This window comes from Vigna angularis, chromosome 4 (genome assembly GCF_016808095.1).
Source record: "Vigna angularis cultivar LongXiaoDou No.4 chromosome 4, ASM1680809v1, whole genome shotgun sequence".
Classification (NCBI taxonomy): Eukaryota; Viridiplantae; Streptophyta; class Magnoliopsida; order Fabales; family Fabaceae; genus Vigna; species Vigna angularis.
The window spans coordinates 10,596,616-10,606,483 of record NC_068973.1 but is presented as its reverse complement, the minus strand read 5'-3'; positions in this window follow the sequence as shown (position 1 = coordinate 10,606,483).

The window sequence follows — 9,868 nt, the reverse complement described above, 5'->3', positions numbered from 1 at the left end:
TTCGTATTTTTATATTCTCTTAATATGTCTTATGATACTCTTATAAATGCAAGTTACAAGACTTGCACGCTGGCAACTAATTTGGATAATGCTAGTTTCTCACCTGAGGAGCATTAGCACTTGAAAGTAATTTGTTAGATAATAAATGGTAAAAATTCTTCAGTTTTAGTTAGTTAAAAGTTAAATATCACTGATGTTTGACTATAATCTATTTACAATATGATTTATTTTTTCATTTTAAATTGTAGTGACAAACTTCAATGGTGGCTTATATTATTACTTAAAATGACTTAAAAAAAATCACGAGTGAAAATTGAAATTGATGTTTTCTGTACATCCAGAAACTAGAACATGGACTTTTTCTTTCCAATCAATTATGTAGTTTTGTCAGAAACATTATTTTATTATGAATTGGGTTAAATATGTTTTTGGTCCCTTAACTTTTAGTGAAAATTGGAATTAGTTCCTCTTTAAAACTTTGGCCTAATTTAATTCCCAAACTTTAAAAATGTGTGAATTTAGTCCTTTTAACTAAATTTTGTTAGGTATATTTGATGTTTCAGGTGCGTTTCATGATAGCATTTGAGTTGTTTATACCGTTTGACACATTTTTGCTTCAATGTTAACTGAGAAATGTGTTTGAAACATCAAATAAAGTTAACAAACTTTGGTTAAATGACTAAATTCATACATTTCTAAAGTTTGGGGACTAAATTAGTCCAAAGTTTTGAAAAGGGATTAATTCCAATTTTCACTGAAAGTCAAGGGATCAAAAACATATTTAACCCTTATGGATTTAAAAGATAAAAAAATTGACGCTCTATATTTAGTTATATAATTTAGAATTACATTTTAATAATCTAAATCGTACAATTTAAAATGTATTATATAATTTTTATTGAATTACATAATTTAGAAAAGTATTTTCGATTCTATAATTTAAAAAATTACTTCTTACTTCTTCAGTGAGTAATTAAAAATCAATTATAAAAGTTTGTTCTTTTTTGAAAGTTTTGACGTGGAAGTCTGTAGAATCTGGAAGTTCTGTTTGTCCCCTACTAAATATCGATTTAAGCGAAGGAGTGCTGAAAACGACATATTACTATCGTCTCACATTTTTTTAATGCCCTTGCCAACAAGTTCTTAGGATATACAATACATATTAAAATATTTGCCAACAGGTTCCCAGGTTATACAATAAATATTATAATATTTTCATAGTTGTTGTTGCTTGCTAATTTTTAATTGGCTGAACCTGAAAGGGTATTACAGCATGAAATAAATTAATTTGGATCGGAGAGTGTATTTTTAGAATAAGCAATTCATAAATATAATTTAAACTTTCAACAACATTGAAAACAAGAAATCTCTGACTAACATTCGTATTTGATTTTAGCGATTTCAAAATAATAGAAGTGTAGATTTGTTCGATGGGAAAAGATTAGATTTTCACATATAAGAGGAGATATAACCGGAGACTTTTGTAACTGTTACTATCAAAATAGATATAAAAAGTTTTACTTTTATAAAAGTGAGAATTTTTAAGTCTGGTAAAGTCATAATCAATAAAAACAATAATAGATATAAAATGGAAGACATTTTTTTATATATGTTTAGTAATAACTGGTATAAATATTAAAACTTTTATATCAGTTTTAAAATTGATATAAAAAAGTCAAATACTTTCCATACTTTTACTTTTATACTTCAAAAATTGATATAAAAGGTTTTTCTTAATCAATATAAGTCTTTTTTGGCATAGCAATCGATTCACATTCCTGTAGTTAGTTAAGTTTGTCTTTCAAAATACATTCAAAAATAAAATTAAAAGAATTTTAAAATATAACTATAAACTTAATGCAATGTTTCAAAAAGATAAACCTATGATCTAAGATACTCCTATACTGAGTTTTCTCTTCCAGTTCCAAAGCTATTATCTCCATCAGCTCTTATCTTTGCTTCCATATATACAAAATATACAGTCATAGCATAAGAAAAGAAATAGGAGACCCATAATTACAAGAGTAAACTAATTTTCAGAACTCAAGTAGAAAGAGATGATATCTTATCACAAAAGTTGTCCAATTAAAACTTTGAAATAAAATAAAAAATTTAAAAGTAAGGGTAAACTAATGAATTAAGAAATGATGAGAAATAATATAAAAGAAATAGTAAAATATCAAAATACCCATGAAGAATATCAAAGTATATTTGAGAGGAAAATAAGTTCTTAAACTCTCTAATCTCATTTTTCCATACATCACTATTCAATTACCCATTCAATGAATGTTCTCTTTAAAGGCCAAGATAAAAACTCACTTAATGGAGTTAAAGAATAAGCTTAATATAAAAACAATAATAACTTATGATATAGAGTATGAAAGCAAAGCTTTGATAGAAATAAAAAGTTAACTTAGTCTTTCTCCTTTTTTTCATTTAAATCAAATTCATTACTTTAGCCGAAAATCTCATTCAATAATAAAACTTCATTATATGAATCAATCCAAAATGTATATAGTTCACATTGATTGAATCAAATACTAGGTACTAGCTATATATCTCAGCCTAATGGCTCAAACAACTATATGCTCAAAAGGACTTAAACAACGAGATAAATACAGGCTTTGCTGAGATAAATTCTCCATTGATGTTTCAACACTCAAGACCAATCTCTTCAAACCAAGTCATTACAAAGTTAACCCCACTAGCATCCTAAGTATGATCCTCTTTCATACCATATGATCTGCCATGTAGAGCCTTCTTTGACTCGTACCACCTTGATGTCCAACTCTACTTGAGTTAGACACTAGTTGAGTTTGGATAATCCCATCCCTTAGAGTCCCTTTCAATACACTTAGACTCAACCTAAATTAGCATTTCCGCTTAGAAATAACTAATATGACAACCCGAACACTAAAACCTTCAAAGATACACATACATTGTCAAACATATAGTAATACAATCATAATTATAATTGAGGCAAACAAGAAAAACCATTTAACAAAATATAAACCACTTTTAGTATGGAGAGATTTTAGAGTTACCGCCTAACACCAGGCAACCACCACCCTACGCCACAAAGTTAGCGTCCAACAACTTAAAGTGGCGCCCAATGGTAGAGGTTGTCACTCAACTATAATGTAGCATACAAATGTGTTTTTAATAAACTTGGACTCAACCTAAATTAGTATTTCCAATTACAAATAACTAATTTGAGAACCCCAACACTAACATATTCATACATACACATATTGATAGCAACCTCCTTAACTAGGTTTGGCCAAAACTAGAAGGAAGCAATGAAGATGGTCTCTTGAAGTTTAATGGTGCGAAAAATAGTGGGAATAAAGGTCCAAGGTGGTGCAAAAATGATGGGCAGTAAGGTAGGATCTTGGCCTTGGTGAAGAGGTGGTGGTAGTGTGATGTTTGGTGGCTCACAGAAAGGTTAAGCTAACTCAATGAGGAAGATTACTAGAGGGATCTCTAGGGTTGCCCTAATATTGATCAAGGAGAGTATTATGGTCAAATTTGGGCAGCATAACATTAACTAACATCCAAGATGTATACAAGAGTAGAGACACCTCTTTATATAGGCAAGCGTGTCTCCTTAAAACCCTAAAAGCAAAGCTAGCCCTAAAATCAAAGCTTGACTGAGAATTTGGAGGCCCTCTAGGGTGAAGACAAGTGTCCAAATCCTCTCTAATTATGGAAGGACATGTGACTACTCAGAAAGCAAAATCTCTTTAATCTTAGAATGTCATGTGACCACTACTAAAGACAAATCATCTCCAATGGAAGCATGACACATGACACATGACACATACTTTCCACATGGATTGGATGTCTAACTTAAGGAAAATCTTACACTAATTAGGCCTTAATACAAGCCTAAGAAAACCTACACTAAATATCAGAATACATGACCTAAAATCCTACACTACTTATTCTTCTTCCATGATGGCCTAAGTGAAGCAAAGTTTTGCTTCACCTTCTAAAGATGGTTATTCTTGTAAGAGCTTGGTCATACTTCTAGTGATAGGACCCTTGGCTAAGAGCTTACCATCACATACATTGTCAAACATATAGTTATACAATCATAATTATAATAGAGACAAACAAGAAAAACCATTTAGCAAAATATAAACCACTTCTAGTCGGGAGATATTTCAGAGTTACCGCCTAACGCAAGGCAACCACTTCCCAAAGCCACAAGGTCAAAGGCTCACTGTCTCACTAGCATCCAGTGACACCAAGCGTCGCTTGACGATAGATAAACAGTGACCACTTGAATAGATTACGCTAGACACGCTCCAACTATGAGACCCCTAAAACCTTTTTGTTTGCCAAAACTTAAAGTGGCGTCAACGATAGAGGTTTCTGCTTAACTAAAGTGTAGCATACAAATGTGTTTTTATGCAATTTGAACATTTCTCATCATCTTAAGGTTTTCACTTCTAATTCACATGTTATAACAATCACATAAGTGTACTACAATCTTAAAATTGCAAAGACCATGCCACATTCAATACTACCTTATTGTAATACAAATATCTAGTCAAACATATTTATAACTTTTGCAACAATATTTCAAATTCACGTGTTTTTAATCTCTTTAGACTAATATATTCAAGTACTTTAAGGCTTGTAAAGAAAATCATTATACAACATAAAAAACATTCAATCCTACAAATCCAAACAATAACTTTACCATAATAACATCAAAGTCACACCCATTCATTTTTCATCTTATAGGCAAACTTTTCCTTACATACAATTTCTTATTAATACATTATCAACGACAATTAAACTTTTTCAGTCTAACAATTCTACTATACCATCATAAACCACACTTGTTTGTAAATTTTCTTGTAAGTTAATATCTCATATAATCACATTCATATTCACTTCATTTTGAATAACAATATCAACCAAATTTAATCTATCCAGTTCACTTTATCACATTTATAACAATTTCATGGTTAAGATAAAATCACCCCTTCCACAAAATTTCTCAACCACTTTAGTATCCAAATTATTATCATAAGTAACAACATTCATTAAAATCACTATTCTCATAAAATTATTCCTAAATTACAACAAGCATATACCTACAATGTTTATACTCTAAATTTTTAAATTCAACGATAAAATCTTAATTTTCAATTAAGTTAGTTTCCTTACCTTACAAACTTTGTTTAATATTTACTTTTTTTCTTCTAACCAGTTTCACACACAGAAATCACTCTATCTATATTATGGAAATACCCAAACGACAATCACAACACAATTTGATCATCTTTACAAAAGAAAGTTTCACAAAAAACAAAAAAAAAAATATGCAACCCAAAAAGGGATATGCATATTAAAGAAAAGATATTGTTCACTGAAAAAGAGTAGAACTTCAAACTCGAGAAAATAAAAAATTACTCCTATAGTATTATATCTTTAAAAAGATAAGAGATGAATATTAAATTTTTAAGAAAATAAGAGTTTTGAGAAAAAAACTAAATTTTAGAGAAAAAAAGTTTTTCTTTTCTAAAGAAGAAAATTAAAATTATCACAATGCACACCTTTAATATATTAATTAGTGTGAATGAAATATGTTAAATGGTGTGTTAGGATTTATATTTATTTTTTCTTAAAAATAGACAAAAATATCTAAATAATAAACTTTGCAGGTATTGTTTTTTAGTTTTATCATCAAATAGAACAAACCAAAAAGAAAAACAATAAAAAAACCAACATTATTTCCACATTAATTAATTTTTTCTTTAATAGTTTTTTTTTAAATAGAACTCGTTATCTTACTAAAAAACTTATATATCACTTAAAAGATCTCATTTCATAAGGAAACCAAAAGAAAATTTCAACCAAAACTTTTTTTTTTTTTGTTAATAGGAGCTGTATATGAACTCTACAAATTTACGAAAGATCACAATGTTATTTAAGAATATAGAAAAGATTAACTATAAGAATGGTAATGAAAGGTGTAAGAGATAGATAGAGGTAAAGAAAGTAAATGGATGATGTGATGGTGACAGAAGAGCAGTGAGGAATATAAGAGAAGATAGATATATGGAGGCCCCACCACCTCAGTCTCTTACTCTGTAACTCTGTAACTCTGTACTCTGTGTCAGAATCATTTCTAACATTCAAAGATATGGTACTGTAAAAAGAAAACCCACTTCTATTTATGTCATTTTTGTTATAATATCTAAGAAGAACAGAAGAAGAAGATGAATTGAAAAATATGAATGTTTGATTTGAAGAGAGAAGTGTAATTGCAGTCAGTTTTTACAGTTCAGGTGACTGATTTGATAAAGGAGTGAATCTGCATATCTTAAATTAGAGAGTGCTACTCTTCCAATTCCAATGTGCGATCTGAAAAGTGCAATTTCTGACTTTAATTTTACAAATTCGCCTTGGTACTTGTGTGCAAACTATTGACGGCAACAAAACAGATCACCATATAGATTACTACTAGGTTTAAGAGCTAATGTAATAAAATAAATATAAAATGGAAAGGTTAAGTTATAATTTTCATTTCTTTTTTATTTTTTATTTTATTTTAGTTTTTCTAAAGTATAGAGAGTTTATCATTCTGATTCAATTTTAAATTTTCATATTTTTTTACTTCAATTTAGTTATAGATTTAACATCCATTCAAAATATTTATTTAATGAGTTTTTTAATTCTTAAATTTTAAAGTTGAAAAAAATGAATAAGACAAATTTCAATTTTGTATGTAATTTCATATTTAAATTTTATTTAATATAATATGAAACATGTAAATTTGATAATTTAATTATTTTTAAAATATTATAAAATAGAATCAGTAAAAAATAGATAAAATTTACCGTTTTTATAAATAAAAATAAAGTAGAAAGGATGCGTATTTAATGCATAAATACATGACAATAATATATACATATTTATATTTTTAATTAAAGTTCTGTTTAAAAGTTATTTTATGATTGGATTGTAATTTACTTATAGTATATATATATATTTTTAAAATAACACATTAAATTTATATTATAATTTTTAAATATAAAGTTATGTAATTTATTTATAGATGAAAGTAAAATGTTAAAATTATAAATTAATTATAAAAAATAATTATAAATAAGGCCGTGTTAAAAATTACTATAAATCATATCTAAAGTATATTAATTATTTATATCTCAAAAGAAATTATTAAAAACATAAACACAATAATACAAATCATAAACTACACTAAATTCATGAAAAAGATTATATTACATAAAAGATAGATGAATTATATTTATTATAAAAAGTTTAAATATGTAAAACCAAATTTAGTAGTATAAAACTACTAAAATAAGAGTTAAAAAGATGATAACTTATAAAAAAAACTTGAAATTCCTTATACAAGAAATATCTACAGCGGAAGAATTTTAGAAGTCTATCATTGTATCTCTCTCACTCCTACGCTAAGATAACTTGAGATATGTCCTTCGTAAGCTCATACTCATTAAGGTGATTCTCTCAAAATAGAAACATACACAAAGACAAACAACACAAAAATTAAGGATAAGCTAGAATACAAACAATTAATGATATATATAAACATATAAACATTATACACATGATACACATATTACTAGGGATAACAAAAAAATCTGCGTTCGCAGATATCCGCAGATAAAACCCGCGACGGATAGTTACTATCTGCGGATATTTATTACCCGCGGATAATGGGTAGCGGATATTTTAATACCCGCTTCTAAACGGGTCGGATGCAGGTATTATACTATCCAACTCACAGATACCCGTTACCCGAAAAAAAAAATTAATTAATATTTTTTAAAATTAATTTTTTTTATTACTCTAAAAAAAAAGAAATTTTAATAACAATGACTTAGGATTCCTTTCAATTACCTTTTTTTTAAAAGAAGAAAAGAAAAAAGGAGGTTACGTTACTTTTGAGCTAACCCTAATAGAGATATCAAACATATACATAAATCCCATTAGAAAATTCTCTCTTAACGGATGACTCTTTTCTTCTTCCTTCTGGTTCAGCTCGCGTAGGGAGTAGGCTCTATTCCTTCTTCCACTCTCTCTCTTGGTTTTGATTGGGGTTTTGTTCCGATTTGGGATTTGAAATTAGGGTTTTATTTGTTTTCTGATTTTGGGGGTTTCTTTTGTACGTTTTGATTCGCGTTTTGGGAGTTCGTTTCTTGATTTCTTCCCTGTTGATTGGTGACGCGATTTTGGGGTTATGATTCGAATGAGTATTTTGAGTTTTTTTGAATTTTAGTTCATTGATGTAGATTGGATTTGTGAAGACCCTGGTGGTTATCGCAGGTTGAAAAAAATCCACAGATTTCTTTTATGCGGATATCCAGCGCGTAGCAGGTCGGGTTGCGGGTACGATCTTTTGCATGCAGGTCGGGTTACGGGTAGGCATTATCCGTACCAGACCCGACCCGTTGTCATTCCTACATATTACACCAACCAACCAAATACTTTATGCATGACCATACTTTGACTAAACAAACAACACAAAAAGTAAGGGTAAGCTAGAATACAAACAATATATATATATATATATATATATATATATATATATATATATATATATATATATATAAACATTTAAACATTACACACATGATACACATATCACACCAACCAACCAAACACTTTATGCATGACCATACTTTGACTAGACTGTTCGGACTTAGAATGAATGTCGAGCTATGGTGAGTTGTGCACTTGTGGTGGCCTCTATTGTTTTGTAAAGTCATTACCAATTAGTTTCATCCTACCACCCACATAAGGTTAGTCTATTACCACGTCGTAGGCCTCCAAGAAGCACCTAGACTAAGACCTCCTACTACTCTCAATACACGAGTCAATCTTCTCTACTTGAAAATGAAAGATCATTAGAGTGTTAGGAAACCCCCAATACTGAGTTCTCTGAATTCATTCTAAAAATACTTGAAACCACACCAAAGGAGTCCCTCTGTGGAACCCATTTTACCAATCGTGAAACCACCATTTGAGTCCATATGAAACCATATACATATAACCTTTCACTTTTACATTACATACAAACATATATAACACTAATTATACTTCAAAGAACCATAAACAACCCAACAAGTCATAAAAAAATACATGAAATCATTCCATATACATTAATACACAAGAACAGTCCAAGAAAAAACACCAAACAACAAATAACCCATTTAAACTCATACTTAGTCAAAGAAAACAACTTTGAATTCCTCACTAACAGCTTTAGAAGGGTCCAAAATCCCCTAAACAATCTAAAGAACGTTTAAAACTGATACCCGAAACCTCGAAAACCACACAAAACTGTCATGGATAATTTTCGAACGGCAATAATCGATTATCATATGTAATAATCGATAATAATCGATCATTGCCGAGAGCTTTGAAGAAAATATGATCCTCTGATTCGAATATTCTTATCAGTTTTTTATAACAACCTGATTTTTCTAGTTTTGGTACATCTTAGACATATCCAAATGATTAATTTATAATCTGTAACACTAATATTGATATGAAAACATTTTCTAGATGAAAGTAGAGTATTGCATTGGCCATCTGGATAGTAATTAGATTTACCAAACCAACTCAACAACTCAAAACCCCCAAAATGGACTAAAAACTAACCTAAGATGTAATTCTCACCTTCTTGACAGATTTTCACTGGTTTGAACTCTATCTAAGTCTTAATTTGTCTCATAACCTGTTCCAAATTCTCCAAAATAGATTAAATCCCGTACTTCAAAATCTCACTACTCAAAACCCCATTTTTACACTAAAAACACTTCCACTATTGCAAAAAAGACCTTTAACGTCATTCTTTAGACGT